Here is a 20,310-nt window from a genome sequence, read left to right as displayed (position 1 = left end):
TTAGTACATTATTGAAGTACAGGCTAAAATTCAGAGAATGGAACTGGGAATACTGTCTGTTAATCCTTCACACACTGACCAATAGGGCTGGGAAGTGTGAGAGGGCAGCTGCTGAGTGACACTGTAATGACTGTAACAAAGGTGTGCCTTAAAATGTCAGCAAGACCAGCAGGAAGCTGAGTGATGAAATGCAGAACCACATAAAAAGGTGTTAGCAGATTAGCATTTAAGCCTAATGGGCAGCCTTCTGCCAGGAGGGGAAACATCATAAAAAAGGATGCAGTGAATGTTTTCTGCTTTCTCTGCCCAATGTGTGCAATATATTGACAGTGGAAGATATGCTGGGAACTTTAGGATTAGCACATTTAAGAATATGTCTTCACTGCAGCTGGGAGCGAATCTCTCAGCCTGGGTAAACAGACTCATGGTAGCGGGGCTCAAGCTAGCATGCTAACAATAATTGTGTGGACACTGCTGATCCAGCAGAAACTTGGTTAGCCATCCACCCTGGTGTCTGTTCCGCAGTAAAAACTTATTGCATCATGAAGTTGGGCAACATCATCATGTCATGCTGGTCCTGAAAGATATTTCAAAGTGCTTTCAATGTCCAGCAAGCCTAGGTTGGGGGATGCAGGAAAGTGCAGTCAATATCAGGAGGGGATGAAAACCTTTGATCCTTATAGTTAATCCCTGTAAGAGATGAAGTGTCCTGTTTTATCAATCCCAAACCTGACCGCAGGTTGAGTTTCACAGGATCAGAAATGTGGCCAAAACAACAGAGAGAGACTTGGGGCAGAGTAGAAGCAGGCTAGTGGTTGGTGAGAGGGAATTATTTACATAGTTAGACAAAAGTTGTGTCGTCCCTAAGGTGTTTTTATGAATTAATAAAAGTTCATCATTGGACAATGACAGTCCCAGCACTTATATCATTTTAATCTCATTTTATATCATGGACGAAAACATGGCGGTGAGAATAAACCTTTCTCCACTTTGGTAGCGACTTATAACTGTTCATGAACAAACAGGCTCAGTTTGGCTTCACAAATCACCATATACTATAAACATAAAATCAGGAAAATCAGCACTGATAGCCCATGTTATTTACCACAGCACGAAGATGTTGTCTACCAAGGCTCCCTTTGGGGTGGTGGTGGCAGAGAAAGGGCTAAGAGATTCCTATATTCATAGATTTTAAGGCCAGAAGTGACCATTCCGATCAGCTAGTCTGACAGTCTGACCTCCTGTACAACACAGGTTATATGAACATCAGCCAGTAATTTCTATTTGGTGTATTTAGGTTTGGACCACTTATTCTTCCTACAGCATCTACTTTAGTGTTAGGTAAAACGTTAGATAACCAATCTCATAGGTGAGTTTTCTGAGTTGTGACAGCCAGCAAGACTGATCAGATAAAAATACCTGTATCTATATGACATCCTAAGGGATTAATTCAGATGATATCTGGTCGGTGCAGCTGGAGGTGTAATTTCCAGGGAGGGTAGATGGATATGTACTGGTGTTGATAGTGCACTAGCTCAAAGAACAGCAGTGTAGCTGCGGTGGTAGGGCAATGGCCTGGGCGAGCTACTCCAGTATGGACCTAGGATCTCCGACAGGATTGTTCTTGTGCAGCAAACGGCTGACCATGCTGCTGCAGCTGCACTGCTATTTTTAGCATGTTAGCTTGACCAAAGCTAGTGCATGTACATCTGACTGAACTGGAAATTACACCTCCAGTCGCAGTGTAGATGTACCTAAATAGTTTCATCTCATGCCTGCTCGTTGTTTAACATATGGAACTTCCATGTCACAGGCTTAGAACATACTCATTTATCCTAGGTAAAATTGGAGAACATTATACATCATACTCTCTCAGCACAGGAGGATGGACCAGATGGCTGCTTGAGGTCCCTTCTAGTCCTACACTACTACAATTCTGTGAAGTTAGATTTTTGACCCTGGGTTGAGATACATGTGCCAAGCATGTTTCCATGTTGCCCTTTATTCCTGCACTTCCTTCTGCATTCCAGTGCCAGTGCTGTCCTTTATATCATTGCTGAAATACATATTCCTTCTGCAAAGAAGTATGTCATATTTGTTTATTAAAGAAGAGCACAAGTAAACCTGCACTGCTTGGTGAGCTTCAGATCACATATACCTCTATGTATCTACATTGTGTTTACCTACCTACATTGTAAGGCATCCTTGACAGGGAGCATGTGCTCCTCTGAGTTCTGTACAGAACTGAACAGCCTTTCAGCATTCACATAACAGCCAAAGACGGGGAATGTGGGATATTAGGATTTCTGTTCCAAAGGAGCAAGTTGCCGAGAGTCACAAAAATATTCAAGAATGCTGTACGGCACAGCTGCCTCTTCATAGCTTTAGCACGTTCTTATGTCTGGTACATATGCCATAGATCACCTAGGATTCATATTGAAATACAAAATATTACAGTGCACTTTTTACATAAGAATTAATTGTGAACAATGGGTGTGATTCTGATCTCTCAATATTTTTGCACCGTTTTTCCTGAGTTTCATATGTGCAAGAGGAGAATATAGATTTTAAGGCCTAAACATACTTTCTTTCAAAAACATCTACATGCCTTCATCTTTCATATTTTTTCGTTAACCCTCTTACTAATAGCAACACTCATGCTATTTTATTTCCCGATGTCCGGCATATAGAGTCCCAGGGAGGCAATGCACTCTAGGACATTGTTTCAGATTAATTTCTAGATTTATTTGGATCTGCTTTCTGTTCCAGGGTCTAACAACAACTGGGACTGCATGGGAATTTTCTGAAACAATCAGTTTCTTCATTTTGAGCAATACTGTTAATTTTCCTCAGGGTGCTCTGAACTGATCTAAAATGTGCCCAACAATGCACATGGGTGCCAAGACCACAGCAGGGAAGGCTGTGGCGTTCATGGCATCCAAAGTAACAAGTATGACCAGACTTTGTTGAGAAAGCTATGAATGCTGATGTTGCTTTAAGCAATTCACACAAGTTGTCAGTGGTTGAGGCAGCTGCCTCTCCCAGATGAAAACTCTCTTTGTGGTGAATGCTGTGTGAGGTGCACAGTCAGCATTTAACTGTTACCTACTATGGTCACGAAAAGGAAAATCCGCACTCCTTATTTGACACCGAATTAAAGTATAAAGCCAGATAAATTCTGTCTGAATATGAGTGGGCTGTTACAGATTTTATAAATTGTCTTCACTTCACGTCAACAGCCTGTTGCCAGTGAACCCGCCTTTCTGAACTGGAAATCGGTGGGCAGTTAAAATATATGTGTAAAACAGAAGATAAATTCTGCTTCCAGTTCCACCAGCATATATGCAGAGCTACAGCAATGAAGTCACCAAAGAATGTATGTAACTGAGAACATAACTTTGTCCCAAGAGTCAGAACGGATTATTGAACTACAATTAACTAATATTTTTTATTAGTAAAGTCCTAATTCTCTGCTCAGACAGGCATATGCATTTTCTGTCGATTTCAGTGGGAATTGCACATGTGTAACTGAGTGCAGAATTGTCATGTCTGTAAGGTAAGTGAATCCTCCATCTTGGAGGCATCTGGGATTTTAGGCCTGATCCAGAACCCATTAAAGTTAATGGAAAGACTCTCATTGATTTCAATGGGCTTTCGATCAGGCCCTGTGAAATGAAAGCAGTAGCACTACTGTATGCCTTAGTATAGAGGGCCTAATCCTGCTCCAGTGGGAGTTTTGCCATGAAAGAGCCAGGAATTTCATGGCATGTTATGAGATATACTTTTATAGAAATTAAGCAATGCCAGTAAGAAATATTGAAAATTTTCCCACCGGTGGCCCTCATTAAACATAACAAAAGCAAAGGATATTAAATTAGAGTTTAATGACTGAGTTCAGCGCTCCAACTCTAAGTATCAACAGAAACCAATATCTTAAGAATTCTTTTCTAAGCCATTTTAAACACAAGCTTTATAAAGAATTCATGTAGCCAGCCATACACGTACAGAAGCCTTTGGAATGACTAAATTCAATAAACATCTAGCTCTCTATTTTAGTGCATTTACAAAAGGTACAATTTCTAAAATGAAGAGAATTAAATGTTTGTATGGAAATGTTTTAGTTTGGCTTTAAGGTTATTGAAATTGGTCCCATCTGTTCAGATACAATATTTAGCCCTTAGCTACACAAACTCTATTCACTTTTTTGATGTTACTAATCATTATTTTGGGAGAGCAATGTGGGCTGTTTTCTATTATTCAGTAACACAGAACCAAAATTAAAAGATTTCCTATGAAATGTTAAGAATGGCTGAAGAAATCAACCCTACTAAGGGGATACTAAATTTACAGTATGGTTAAGAAGCTAGTTCTTTCTGTCTCTATTTTACACTAAATTCCCATGATCTGATTATGCAATTTTTGGAATGGCTTCAGACACTGACAGCTATAAAGTATTTGACACATAAAAACAATGTTATGCTACAAACATTTGCGATACATGGAGAATGGGAGGTCAGCCAACTCCAAGAGGACAGAAGAGAAATGATTATGTATCTTGCAGTGTGTGTGAATCCATTAAAATATAATCCGACTGCAGATAGCTCATATCTTTATAGGAGGAAGATTAAAAACCTGAAAGCATTCTTTCCTGGGAAAACATGAAAACATGTAAAAGACCGAACTGACTAAACAAATCAGTCCCCCCTCTCCCCCTGTAGGCATTTGTTTCTGTGAATAGATCTCCGCCCGGGTCTTCAGAAGAGATTGCCCATGAAATGGTCATTACACTCCCAGGTTTACAGAATATGTTTTCTGGTTGAGGAATGTAACATTCTTTGCAAAGTGGGAACAAATGGTGTGTATTCATCTGCTTATTACTAACTGAAAGCCTGAAGAGTGTCTGAATGCTACAAATACCAGTGACAATAATTTCAGGAACATATTTATGTGTGTTTAAAGGGAATGCAAGTTGAGACATGCTTAACATGTCTTTTGCTGTGGAGCACTGACAATGGGATGGCAACATGAGGTCGTCCTAGGTTAATGCTATACTTAGAAAATTCTGGGTTTTTTTTCATAGTTCCTTTTCTTCCTTCCTCCCAGAAACTATTTCCTTCCAAGCAGTGTTTAAATTGGTAGAGACTAGCCTGCACATAGTCTGGGCTAGTTATCAGCAGGCCCCACAACTGGAATGAGTGTCTCTAGATTTCCTTATCCACCCTCCCCAGCAGCAACTGCCATCAAAGCAACTGATTCTAGGACAGAGATGAATGGCTTCTCTCAGAATAGAATTCTACAGCAAGGTCATTGGTGTTCAAAACAAGCTGGCCAACAGCAGGAAATTCCCTCTAAGACTGCTAAATCTTGTTTACAAAAGATGTCTCTCTTCAGGGTATACACTAACACAACACTGGGTTAAATATTTCATGTTATTTTGATCATTTTTAAATGGTCTCCTCTCAGAAAGCCGAGGGGGTGAAATCCTTGCTTCACTGAAGTCAATGACAAAATTCCCTCAGATTTCAATGGGGCAGGATTTCATGCATAGTGTCTCACTAGAGAAAAGGGTGAAGAATGTAAACATCTAAAAATGTTGTTGTGAGAATGTGTCTAGCCCCATGCAGTCATGCAAAGGCTTCCCTTTTTGAGTCCATAAACAGGGTTTAGCAAAATCGCACTGGACAATCACTGCACCCACAGAACAGAGGCTTCATTAAACCAGCTTGGCAGAAGACTCCTCATATGGGGCAGGGAGAGGATAGGGCCATAGGACTACACCCTCCATACCAGCCAATAGTTTATTAGGGACAGCTAAAATACCTTGTGACCAACCAACCACAACTCAGCAATACAACTCAAATTTTGGGTTTCAAATAGTAACACACAGAGTAAATGAAATATGTGAAATTTTTGTTGAATACTTTTGAGTAACCAGTCCATTTGAGAAAGTTATGATCTGCTTATGGAAATTCTGTGGATAGAACTAGAGGCAAAAGTCGCTGAATAAATTACCTGTTACATATTGCCCACTCAGCTTTAATTATTACATAGAAGTTCATTTACAGGGAAATGTAAATGTAGTTACAATGATCTCAACACTTCTTTTCAATGATTTGTCATAGATTGTGATGGGGTACACAAACTGCGTTAGAAGAAAGGGTTAAAAAGCTGCTCTGGTTCTAGGTGACCCAGGCCCACCAGACCTGCAAAGCCTGCACAAGTTGGAGGGAGAGCTTAAAAAGGGAAGCAGCATAGCTCAGTGGCAGGAAGAGAGGGGAAGTGAGCTGACCTGTGCTCTGAACTCCTGGGAAGGAGCACCCCAGGAGCTCTTGCTGCCTGAGGCTTGGAAATATTGACCTGAACAAGACTGCAAAAAAGAACTTGGGACTTTTGAAGGTCAGAAACTTTATTTTTGTGTTCAGTTCTTTACCCTGAGGAAAGAGGGGGCACCAATAAGAACTGATCCAGGAAAGCAGCTGCAAAGCACCCCAAGGTGCAGGGGCTTAGCTGCCCTCCACTGGAGTCTGGTGGAGAGGGTGTGTCCCCTACCAACCCTTATAAAGGGGACAATGACAGAAGTCTATCCCTTGGTGTGGAGCCTAGCTGGGGAAGATTTGGAAGGTACAAGGGTCAAGACCCCAAGATCCCAACCCAAAGGGGAAGCTCTGAAGGCCTTGCTGACTTCTGAAGACTTCCACATCATTGGACCTTTTATGCGTACCCCAAAAGGGGTGGCCTTGAATGTGTGACCCGGCTGGAGGGCTGAGCTGCTAAAAGGACAGACCTTTATGTAATCCAGTTTTTCTTTAATTCTTACAGGAAGCTGCACATCATTGGTAAAAGCCCAGCATCTTTCTTGAAATGTGTGAGAAAGGAGAACATCCAGGAGGAAGACAACCTGCCACACCCCAGCTTGACTACTAGGCAGCACTGGTGGCAAGTGTTCCACTTCACATACAGTCAGACCTCAGTTATCAAAACCCCATTATGGGAAACTCTAGGTTTTCCAGAGGTCAGAGATATTGTCTGTATTTTGAAACCTGCGCCAGCCGGCTTCCCATGGGTTGCCTGGAGAGGAGAAAGGTGAGTGAATCTGCTTGTGCTTGTTCTCTGCAGATGCAGGAAGCTGGCTCACCTGATCAAGTGATAATTTGAAGGTTGTGTGTGTAATGTTGGACCATATACATACACAAAACCACTATATACATGTAAACACATATTTTCAAGTTATGTAGTGTGCCTATCACATATTTCTTAGTAAATATGTATTAAAAGCTTGATTCTCCACTCCATTGTACCCATTTTACATCTACATAACTCCCTTGATCTCAGTGTCACAGACTGGAGAATCAGTCACTTACTATTTAAAAATGCATATCACAATCAAATTAGACTGATGTTCAGAACACCTACAATACTTAAGAGCTTCTCTCCTGTCCACAATCAGCACAAAACAGCCCTCCTCACTTTACCACCCTCTCAGTAAAAGTCTACATCAACAGACCTGGCGGCGTGTCCTGACGGCCAGCTAATTGGGCTCCACTGGACAAAGGGAGAGCAGTAAGTTCCAGAGTCTGTGATCCTCCTTTGAGAATGGCCAGACATACATATCTGGGGACATCTCAAATTCCTTACCTGATCTTAAATGTTGCATAAGAGCATGGGAAGCAAAGCAGTCTCTGAGATATACTTTGTTTACATGGACAGGTGATCCTGATCCCTTTTTTTCATTTGGAATAAAAAGAAAATTGTTAGATTACAGTCTATGTCTAATAAAGATGGCATGAAGTTGCCAAAGTTCTATCAGACTGTAGTTACTCTTTGACATTCGCTGTGTGTCTGGATATTAATAGCCTACCTTGGCTGATAGCCATGAACTATAATTCAAAATATCTTGCCTATAATGGCTGGCCAATTATTAGTCTGTCCTAATGATTCAAAATCTGATAGCTCCATTATTTAAATTTCAAGAAAGATGCTGGGCTTTTACCAATGATGTACACCTTCCAGTAAGAATTAAAGAAAATCTTGATTACATAAAGGTGCATATATTTAGAGTAACTCATATGGTATCATTGAAAGAAGACTATTGATTGTACTGAACAACATGGATTGATAAGTGTATATTGCAATTATGAGATTAATATACAGGTGGCCAATTTACATCACCTGAAATTTTGAGAAAGAAACACAGCTTCAACCTGCACTTATGCCCCAGCTTAATTTTATGCACTCGGAGTAGTCCCACTGAAGGCAAAGGAACTATTCACAGTATGTCTAATTGAGTTTACAAGATCAGGGGCTATACTTGCAAGTGACACTAAGCCAGATTCTTTACTCATTCGCGTACACAACCAACACTGAATCAGTAAGCATTCAGTGAGGCACAGTTTGACCCACGGCTTGCAAAATCTATTTGGACTTACTTTTCATGCCCCAAATCTTCAATCCAAGCTATATTATTGACAATGAAATTAATTAAACAATTACACTTCTAAGATCTACAATTTTCCAATACACGTCCTCCATTGTGATTACTATGGGATTAATTGGGAGAAAAAAATTAATTTGACATATCCAGATCCATTCTGATACCTAAGCTCTGTGGCTGGCTAAATTATTAATAGCAGACAATACACTGTATTTGTCCACTTTACTCTTTTTTTGGCAAATTATACATAAATGAATGAAGATTTTTACTTGCAATTGTTCCATGAATAGTTTTACAAACATATCTGAGCATATGGGTTGTTTCCAGACTGTTCACAAAATGTGTTCAGAGTATTTGATATTTGGAATTTGTTATCTAAACTGTGTAATGGATCACCTAACTCTCATAGTGTATTTCCTGTTTCCAGATTGGGTGACTCCACCTTTATTAACAAGAGTGCCTGAAGAAATCATTGAGTCATTAAATCAGGGGGATGGTGGTGAGCACTCTGGGGAGTGATAAAGATGGGGGAAACAAACAGGCTTGGGCCATTACAAATCCTCTCCTGTCCTTTTTTGAAAAAGAAAGAGCATATATATTTGGCTACAAATTTAAACCCTAGATTTGAAATTAGCTGGGGTCCTTCCTGCGGAAAGAGAAAGATTTAAGACAAGTTTATTGTTGCCTATCAGACTTTAAATTCAATCTTCTCATCCTATTACATTCTCCTAAGTAAATGTGTGCGCGTGTGTACGTGCAGTCCTTATGAAGGCTGGGGTCACTCAAAAACATGTCTAGCTCATTTAACAAGCTTGGTCATCAGGGCTTGAGCCAGTGTGACTCAAGAATCTTCTATGTATTCCTCCATCCTACACATACTATTTTATATATCTTCCAAGGGGCATGGATTGAATCTACTGGACTCTATTCTATGTCACACTGTTATCAGCCACTCACCACACTCAGTAATCAGATGTATGTGCACAGTGCTACATACTCAGTGTGCAGCCTTTTACAATCCCTTTTGATTAATTGTCTCAGTTCCAGGGTCTAGATGGAAGCAGGATTTGGGGAACTACTGTATTAACTATCTCATACAACATTTCACCTTTATTGAATTAACTTTCAATAAAGTGTCTCACTTTTTCTGTCATCTTTCATCATGATCACTGCCAGCCACACACAGTAGGCCTTCAGTGCTGGTGGGTAACCATGGCTGCAGGAGCATATGCATGGGTTTGTGTAGGGTGTAGAGATCATTCTATAGAACAGTTGCCCTTAACTGCTAGGGCCCCCCTGCTTCATTGTCTGATCACACGGTATACATCATACTTCAAGTTTAGGTGCTGGAACGTAGGTGAAATGTCTCCAGGCAACACACTGCTAACTGAGCATCTCTCCCTCCTACCACTCTGATTTCCCATCTTCTTCTTACTGCTGCTCATGCTGATTGGTTGTACTCATTTATTTTGTCGCAGAAAACCAGTTTTATGACACTCTCCTAATCTCACTGTCCCCTCGACCCCTTACTCCCAAACATACAGATATTCAAGTATGAATATATTAATTTGCACACAAATACATATGTTCATGTGTGAATACTCATATTCCGATGAGACACCTCCAAAACATTTATGCAAACAAAGAAACGGTTGCACAAATATTTGTGGGAAAATGTACAAAAAGAAGTAAGAGTGTTGCTGGATAGCTGCTATTCAAATCTGGTAAAAATGTTTCTCCATACTTTTTCTCATTATTTGCCAAGCCCTAGAAAAACCCTAAACTTTGTGAAAGATGCCTATCAAAACATAGTATGTTTTGAAAACATTGAGGTAACTAAACCAGTTATATTGACTCAACATAAATGATGAAATCCTGTCCCTATTAAAATCAATGGGAGTTTTGCCCAAAATGTACTGGTTAGATTTCAAAATCTGGAAACTAACTAAAGATGATCTTGCAAAATGGTGATTATATGTATGGGCTCTGGAAAAACACAAGTTAAACCTCAATAGCTTTCTTCATGACTTGTCACTCCTTTTTAAAAGTGCAAATATGAATTTTTTTTAATAATGATGGATCTAGTCTTTAACATTCAGATCTGGATCTCAGTTTTAAACACCCTAAATTTTGGTGATATTTGGTTAAAGGGTTTTAGCTCGAGCCCAGCTCTAACTGGAAGTTTTACTCACTGCCAGTACAAGGCAGGTGATGAGCATCCTATCCACAAGCCCCGTATTAAACTATGAGACAAATCATGCCAATCAAACTAGTAAATAACTTGAGGTCACAATGCTTTTATGCCTTAGATAAAGATGGGTTGAAATACTGAAGTCAGCATATCATAGAAAAAACGGTAATTGCTAAAAGCTTTGATGTTGCCAAACAACAAGCTAAATAACACATTGGATATAAAGAAAACAGATGTACAGACACTATTGAGGAGGCAAAGCACCTTTGATCTCATCTGTTGCTGCTGCTCACTCATGAAGGACAGTGGCAACTTTGTTGTTCCCATTAATGAGGCTTTTCTAGTTTAGGTTCACTGATTTCATGCACACAGACCAGGAGGCAAATTTCATTACTTTCTAAGAAATCACTTTGATGTCTTGTAAATATTGAGTAATAACACATTTATTTCACTCACTGCCAGTACAAAGTGATTATAAGATATCTTCATAAATACTTGGCATGATTACTGCTGGTATTTAAAGAATGTGGATGAGGAGAGGGAGTAGACTGTAATAAAGCACTCTTAGAAGTGTTCATAATGTTATACCTACAATGAGCTACTTCCAGATTACTGAAAAATAACCAGCAAAGCTAATGGAAAAAAGCAAGCACTCAAAGTAGAAACTTTTGCAATAAATTAGGTATAACTCTATTGAAGTCAGTAGAATTACTGGTACAATTAAAATGGTGTAAATGAGAGCAGAAACTGGCTTAATAAAACTAATGATATCCTTCCTGCTCACATGAAGTGATAGGATCATATTAAATATGATCCTGCTCCAATGAAGCTCATGGTGTTACACCAGGGTTGGATTTGGCCTGCCTCGTTTTGCAATCTGAAAATTGCTGTTTGTACAACACATACAATCTTCTAGGAAAAGTTGCTGTGTAGGTGTCAAATGTTTTCTGAGGTTTTTCAGAAATCCTGCTTTCCAGAGAGCTATGAATGTTTGGTGCATAGATTCTGAAATGAGGAAAAAAGAAGCAAGTCATACTACTATGTGGACTGATGTAAGAAATCTGTGACTGGGCAGACTAAAGGCAGGAAAAACTAGATTAATTTATATTGCTATTTGTCTAGTTTAATGGCCTCTGTCTAAACACTGAATTATTTAGATTCTTAGTTTCATAGCTATTTTTCAAGTGTTTCTTCCCTTACTAATTGATGTCATCTTGTACCATTTTTATTGAAATGCCTCAAAGTCTTGTGTGTGTAATTTTGAGCTTTTATCTTAAATTCTACCTTAGTACACTTTACAATGCCCGTCTGCTTAATGCATGAGTCTGAGTTGCGTTCTGATAACTTCTTCCCTTTTTTAAACTGTGTGTTGTTTCAGTTTGCTATAGTTTGTCACAGGAATACTGTAATATCTAAAGTGCTCCTCCAACTGTAACTGCAAACATCCAAAGAAGTTATATTAAGTCTAAAAAGGGATGCAAATAGATCTTCATCCTCCTTGAAGTGATTACGGAGCCATAGTAATGACAAGCTGTAACTAGATTTCCATTACAACTGATTTTGAACGTCCTTTAATTTTTTCTGAGACTACTTTCCTCCAGTAATTTCTCATCCACATTCTTTTCACAATGTGTACATTCAATTATGTTTCTTAGGGTGCTCTGTGGGTCCAGACAGTATCCTCACCTTTAGTCCTTAGTGCAAGTGTGTCAAAAACTCACAGTATCACTGGCTACACATCACCAAGGGGAGAAGGATAGGATGGGACTGTAGCCCTACCACCCACCAACTGATGGGGACCCTGACTGGTGCTGACGGGTATGCACAATTCACACTTCTAAAGGGTGTAGCAGTTGCCCCTCTCATATGCACTCTCTTAGAACACAGAGACATTTTGCCCGCCTGTGTTCTCCTTACGCGGAATGCCTTCAGCCATTTCTGCTGATGCAGCACCCATCCTCACCTTGGACCAACAAAGCAGTGACTTCTAAAGCTTCAGAGCCTGATTCTTAGGCCAGATCCACAGCTAAAACTTAGGTTGACCTAGCTACATTGCTCAGGAGTGTGAAAAATTCACATCCCTAGGAGAAATAATTAAGCTGACCTGAGCTGCTGTATAGACGCCCCTGGGGCAGTGGGATTTCTAAGCGACAGTAAACCCCTATCTGTGCTGTAGCAAGTGTCTACACACACTACAGCGGTGTAGCTGCAGTGCTACAGCCAGGCTGCTGTAGCGCTTGTAGTGTAGACATAGCCTTATTTATACTAAGGTCCCTTTACACTGAAAGTAAGAGGGCTTAAAAGAGGTGTAAATTACCAGGCAGCATAAAAGGCCCTTAGTGTAAGTGAAAATCTGACTTTTAATCTTTAGCTGCAAAAATTTATGAAGGGTTAATTGTAGGTTACCATATATGCTCCTTCAAATGGATCAGTAATTACCATTAATTTCAATGGTGTTGTTATTATACATGCCTGGTGAGAGAAAGGCATTCTCTTAGCCCCCTTACAGTTTAAGTGCCTCAGGGCACGTATTGTCTTTGTACAGCATGTAGCACAATGGGGTCCTGACCCTTCTTGGAGCCCCTGGGTGCTACAGTATTAGAATTCTGATCTCACATACACGAGTGTAAATCTGGAGTAACTCCATTCAAGTTAATGAAATTATGCTGGTGAAAAATCAGGTTCAGGCTTTCAGTGTATGTGCTGAATAGATAAAAGCACTGCTGTCAGAATGAACAGTTAGTATGGAAGACAGGCAAAGAAATAGTTTGGGTGGGAGTTCTGTGCAGCTCTATGTGACAATGTAACATCCAGCATAAAATTTAATGTGCCTCTTAGGTTTCAGGAAAACTCACTTTTAATGGAAAGTGATTGTCTTACTTGTGAGAAAACTATTTTAAGCCTATTTCCTGCTTTTATAAACATCCTGATTCACTAATTCTAGGCACTAATTATCCTTTCTCCATTCAGCACAGTTCTGGCACCTCACCAGTTTCCTGCAGTCCATCCTAATTAGGTACTCTACTGTAACTATTTTGACCAAGACGTAACAAATTAAGCCCATAAATTTACTTAAAATTGAAAACTGACTGAGACAAGACAGAAAGGGAATCTTTTCTGGAGAGATGTTGGTTCAAATATCTTGGAATACTTGTACTGATCAGGAGCAATGGTTTCACAATGTCAAAACAAACTCTTAATTCACTATTTTCTGTGAAGTGGCAAAATTTCTTCGGATAAATGGGTGGGTCCTCCCCATCAGTCAGTGAGGCACTTCTCAATATAGAAATTTTACTTCCATTTCCTCTTCTTCTCAGTGAACAATCAGGCTTCAAAATTGTTCTCCTATATTGTTGGAAACAGTTGTACGTGGTGCCTTTCTGCTGAGCTCCAGATACCCACTACATGGCCACAGTGCAACAGTTAGCCACCAGAAATCGCAAAAAAGCTTCCTACTTGCAATGAAACCATTTAAAAAAATCACTGACAGCTACAAGACTGGAAGTGTGGAGCGCACTGCTTGACATACTTGACAAGGATTTCAAATTGCACATCAACATTGCCAAACACCTTCCTGCAGGTGTGGAGAAGGATTGGTCGACCTGGAGATGTTTAAATTGCCTTCAAGCAGCTGTCCAGTCAAAAGTTAATATGCGGAAGTGGAGCTATTCCAATGACCAGACATATATGACTACAGTGAAACACAAACCATGGAACATCTGTTGGTCTGCCAGCTCCTGGAGGAACTGTGCACCATAGAAGATCTCGCCAGGGCTATGGACAGAGCCATATCATGTGCCCAGCACTGGAAAAAGCTATGATTGTGGTGGAAGAATATGAAAAGAAGCTAAAGCACCATCTTTCTTGCGGGCTCAGTAGAAAATAAAGGTCTTTTTTCACATGCACATTGAGAAACTGCACATGGAAATGAGCAATTTGTATTTGTAAATGTGGGGTCTGTGTGATTTCTCAGGGCCTTGTCTGAGACCGTGGAATGAACTCACACAGGATCAAAGGATCACCCCAAACCTCACCGCCTTCTGTACCAAGTGCAAGGCACGTATTTTGAGCTTACATTTTCAAATACGTAGCAGCGTGTACATGTAACTGACTTATCCAATGGTGAACAAGTTGATTTGCTATTCATGTTACATTTTATTGTCCTGTTAGAATGCACAATATGACAATACTATTTTTAAATTGCTGTCTGGTCTGAGTAATATACATAAAAGTCACACATTGCTACCTTTTTAATTTAGCTAATTTATTTTGTTTAAATACATTTGAGATAGATTTGCCAGAAAATATTAATCTGACCATATAGCTACAGCATACTGTGTAATGTAAAAGGAATTCCTCTTATTCCCTAAAAGCATAACATTTTACCCATTACTATGCAATTTTAACAAGCAAACAAAGCTTTATAGTGTATTATTGCTAGTATATGTACAGCAGTACCACAGAGAGGACATAATCACACCCTATTGTGCTAGGCACTGCACAAACACAGAGTGGGAGTCAGTCCTTGTCTTGAAGAATTTTACAGCCCAATTTGTTCATAAATATTGTGAACTGGCTCCTGGCTTACAACTGGAAATTGTTACATCTGAAAGAGATGAAAATGGAGATGGTGTGATGCAATTAGAGCAAAGAGAGTATCAGATCGAATGATCTTAATGAAAGGGGCAGGGAAAAGTTATTTCCCTGTGGAGAATTTCCCCAGATGGTGGATAGTGAAACCTTGTGCTTGAAATCACATTTTACTGTGGTAGCGCTAAAGAAATGGAACCAGATGTGCTCATCACCACCCAGCAGGCCACCGTGGTACGCTAATTTGGCCAAATAGCCCAAATATACATAGAGCCATAATGACCTTTAATTCCGAACAGCTTCAGAAGCTCTTACAAAAAACAATGATGGGTGCAAAGATCAGGTATTACAGGTTTCAACTTTCAGATGAGCTCTCTGAGGACTCTAACCTTAGTGACTTAATGTAAGATGGCCTATGAGCAAGATGAGAATTATAAATACTACTAACTAAGATATGGAAGATTAAGTTGGACTATGTAAAATGAGAAGTAAAAAGTTTGTTGTCAATCTTTTCTGCTATTCAGGCAAAAAATGAAAAATGAAATAATTTCTTCATATGCACTTAGGTACATAATATACTCGCTCTTTCAGATGCACAAAAAATCCCTCCCAATCACTTCAAAGAGAAAAGATCCCGTAAGACGATCAAGCTATTTTTTTCCAATTAGAACTCTATTTCTGCCAATAGCCTTCAAAGCTTGTTACTTAAACTAATCCATTTTTGCTAATGACTGATTTCTCTCTTCCATAATCCATCTGAGACCATAAAAACATCTTCTCTCTAGTATGTTAGTCAAGTCAGATGACAAGAAGGTGCCAATTCTGCTTTAAGTTGCACCAGTGTAAATTGAAGTAAATCCACTGACTGTACTGGAGTAACTCCAGTTTGCATGTGTGTCAAGGTCTAAACCAATGCCCACTGAAGTTAATAGGATGGGAATCCTTGATATTAGTGGCCAACTGCATCAGACTCTGAATAAGATCAGACTGACTATTTTATCTTCCTCATGTTATAAAAATGAAAGGAAAAATAATGAGTGCAGTTCAACACGAACTACACTATTAACTGGTTAGCAGAAGCATGACTACTTATGACGTTCATATATTCTAAGCTTTAATTTGTCAAGTTTTTAATGAAAGAGTGTTGGGCCAGAATGCCAAGCTTCAGAAGGAAGTAAGGCAGAGTGACCCCAATGGGGATACCCAAGCTCTTTGGGCAAACAAAAAACCCTTATCAGCCCACTGGAAAAAATATGTGTTTGACAAGTGACAGATTAGGGATGGAGAATGGAGTCAAGCAAGGTTTCACTTGGAATGACCTGCTAGGTACATTGGGAAACACAATTTATCTTTTTGTGCCTTACTTTTCTCAGCTGTAAAGTGAGGATAATGACATGTACCTTCTCTGTAAAGCACTTTGAGATCTCTGGGTGACAAACTCATTGGCACTAGTAACTAATATTAATTATTTATTAAACTTGGGCTTCTGTTCATTCACAGCATAAAAAAACTAAACAAAAACAAAACAAAAACCAAAATATCCTAGATTCTTCAATATATTAAAGAAAATTTCATTTGCTCTGTTTTCTAGGATTCCCAAAATGTTCTTTAAACTGAGCTGTTGCTGGTTCGACTATGGGCCTGGCACGTGGAGGGAAGAAAGCATAAGAATAAAAACATGAAAGACACAATCCTTATTTGTACCAGGCTCATGCTCAGGATTGCTAAAGGGACTAGACAAAGGAGGTCCTAAGCAATCTTTGCATTTCTCCCAATCCTGGGGATAACAGGGGGTTAATCTGTAAAATTATGGCAAAGATTACCTGCATTATAGTGTATTTTGAGGCAGAGGGATCACTCCATGGTTATAGAATTGCCAATGATAGTCTCCTGGGCTCCCCATTGCATGGGCATGAAATTATTGTCACTCTTATTGCACCTGCTTCTTGCAGAGTAGTGCAGATCTCACCACCCTCAGCATCCATCCTTCCCTTTGAAAGGTGTGCATATGAAAACGTCACTTTGCCTGACTTCTGTGGCCCTGCAAGGGGTTGAGGAAGTTATTGTGATCCCTTGGCACCTACCACAATCTCCTGTGGGGAATGTAGTCTCATGGAAGCATGCTACAACTTTAAGAGTCATCTGTCACAGGTACTGCATACTAACACTACATTCTAGTCACAGTCTAGCTGATTAAAGTAGCCATCTTGAGGAACTGAAGAGTTGGTCTGGTCTTGTTATACTGGCACATGTCCATTTTGGTAGATTGACTAGAACTATTCATTTACAGCGATAAATGAATGAGTTCTGCTAACTGGATTCATCTTTTATTTACACTGACTAACGATCTACACCTCAGACATGTAACACCACTAGAGAGTGATCCAAAGCCCATTAGACTCAATCAAAAGACTCCCAGTGAGCCTGAGCTTTCGGATCAGGCCCTTATGGCTTATCCTGTTCCCATTCAACTCCAAGAAAAGCTTTCATTAACTTTAATTGTGCAGGATCAAGCACCTAGTGAGAGGAATAATAATGAAAATAATATCTATAATAAAACAACTGTGACAGGGTCAGGCCAGATGGATACAGGAGAGTGATAGAAGGTAGATATATTAGCCCCGGATTAGGCAGGTCCCTTTTCCCTGAGTAAGATAATGGGCTGTTCCAGAACAATCAGGAAGTTGCTGGAACCAATTAAGGCAGGCTAATTAGGACACCTGGAGCCAATTAAGAAGTTACCAGAATCAATTAGGACAGGCAGGCTAATCAGGGCACCTGGTTTTAAAAAGGACCTCACTTCAGGCAGGGAGGGATGTGCAAGGCGCTGAGAGTGAGAGGGTGTGCTGCTGTAGGTCTGAGGAGTACAAACGCTATCTGGCATCAGGTCCTGTGGTGAGGATAAAGAAGGTGTTGGGAGGACGCCATGGGGAAGTAGCCCAGGGAGTTGTAGCTGTCACACAGCTGTCACAAGAAACACAGTAGACAGCTGTGATCCACAGGGCCCTGGGCTGGAACCCGGAGTAGAGAAAGGGGCCAGGTTCTCCCCCTCCCCCTCCTCCCTATTGGATATAAGAGGAGTTGACCTGGACTGTGGGTCCCACCAGAGGGGAAGGTCCCTGGCCTGTCCCCCGACCCACTAGGTGGATCAGCAGAGACAGCGGGGATTGTTCTCCTTCCTTTTCCCCATGCTGGCCAGTGATGAGGTTAGCTGAGTGAACAGCAGGTTTGAGCCACTAGCAAAAGTGGGCAAACTGAGGGCTGCCGTGAACCTCTGAGGTGAGCAAACCCGCCAATAAGCGCAGGACTCACCAAGGCAGATGAGGAACTTTGTCACACAACTTGTAACAACACAATATTACGGTAGCCCCCAGAGCATGAAAACCACCCGCAGGCAGTTCCCACAACCCTTTACAATCCCAGTTACCATTCCAGTCATGTTGCTGTGCTTGTTTAGGGTTCAAAACACTGCTTATAGGGTATGTGCTGGTAGTCTCATATGTACAGCCTCCTATCTACAGCTATACAAGGTTTGACTGAAGTAGTGACTGAGCATCTACTGTAAAGATGGACAAATGAAACTATACAGCGAAAGGTTGCAGCACAGCATAGTGCATGAAAACTATTAATGCAGACACGTCTTTATTAATGCAGACAGCCTCTCGGTGTGAATCTCTCTTCTATGCATTTCATGGATTCAGCTGCAGTTCAACTGTCCTGAAAAACACCAAGTTTATGACTGACTAAAAGAAGCACAAGATGCTGTTTCAGTTTCTGGACTGGATTGATGCCAGTAAAATGCCTGGAGTTTGTCTGCCAAGACAGGCAACAACAAGCAGGGGCATGTGCTGAAGTCTTCTTCTGGATCCCTAGTACAGCCCAGTGTTACATCAGCTAGAGTGGCAGACACTTTGCTATGTTAGGGTGACCGCCAAACAACAAATATAGAACATCAAGCTGCCTAAGTAATGCAGGGCACAACTCTAAACAGGCACTGCTAAGCTTTCAAATTGAGCATCTGTGAATACCAATAGATTAGAAGCTAACAGGCTTCATGGAATGCCAATAGGCAGTGACACTCTTCACCTAAGACCAGAGACTGCAGAGCCTTGTGAAGCTTCTGAATTATTTCTTCTACCAAATCAATGTCAGACTCCTGAAGTAACAAATGTCTAAATTATGGAACTATAACTTCAAAATAAAAGAAAACACACCAGAGAAAACGGAATGCATAATACTTGCTCTTCCCCCATAATTTCTCTTTGAAAGGCAGCCATGAACATTCTCAGATGAGTGTGCAAACTTCTCACTGATTGAGATTACATTTGCTTGAGTTTGAGAAATATATTGTATTGTTATGAATAACTCTTTAAAGTAGAGCGACAGCCAAAAACACGAATCTGAATGAGGGCCCCTTTGTATAACCACATAAAAAGACACGAGCCTAGGATCTAACGAAACAAAGTCACAGATGAGGAAGGTGGTGGGAAGGGAGGATGAGATAACAGTAATCATATCCTGCAATGTCTGTGCACAACTAGGTGGCAATGAATTAAACTTTTAAAATAAATTATGTTAAAAAATGCCAATCACCGCAGAACGCCCCATGTCTCCTTAAAATTTTCTCTGACTCCAGAAAAAGCAACTTAGCGCTCACTGCCCATTATTTTCATACTATTTTATTTATTTTTGGTTGTATGTTTGTTTTATCCCTTCGATATAGATTATTCCCAAACCATTCCCTCATCTAACATGATTAGCTCCTTTTAGTATATATAACACGTATCTCATAGGTAAGCTATCCTCCCAACTCCCTCTCTACATAAGCCACAAGTTCCCCTCCCCTTGGGATGCCTCAAGTGGGGGTTAGGGAACTATTTGGGTCTGAGGAGGGATCTCTCACCCTTTCTTCTGCTGTCCAGGAGCCAGGACGAGTCTTTGAAGGTGTCAGAAGGCTGGTCCATCATGGAGTGAACGTTCTGATGTCAGTGAGCACCAGGGCTGTGAAGGTGATACTAGGGTCTACCCATTACCTAGGCCCCTACTGAGATACTCCCCTTTCTCTCGCCTCTCCTATCCAAAAGGCAACGATCCAACC

At 40.4% G+C, this 20,310-nt stretch overlaps 1 protein-coding gene across 2 annotated transcripts in view; it reads right to left on the bottom strand.

The window, feature by feature from the left end:
• Positions 1-20,310, bottom strand: part of DLC1 (DLC1 Rho GTPase activating protein) — a 356,025-nt gene that overhangs the window by 111,605 nt on the left and 224,110 nt on the right. The gene's annotated exons all lie outside the window — the stretch shown is intronic.

The sequence above is a fragment of the Chelonia mydas genome, chromosome 4 (genome assembly GCF_015237465.2).
Source record: "Chelonia mydas isolate rCheMyd1 chromosome 4, rCheMyd1.pri.v2, whole genome shotgun sequence".
Taxonomy (NCBI): domain Eukaryota; kingdom Metazoa; phylum Chordata; order Testudines; family Cheloniidae; genus Chelonia; species Chelonia mydas.
Note: the sequence above shows the minus strand (reverse complement) of the source record. Positions and strands in the feature narration are given on the sequence as shown.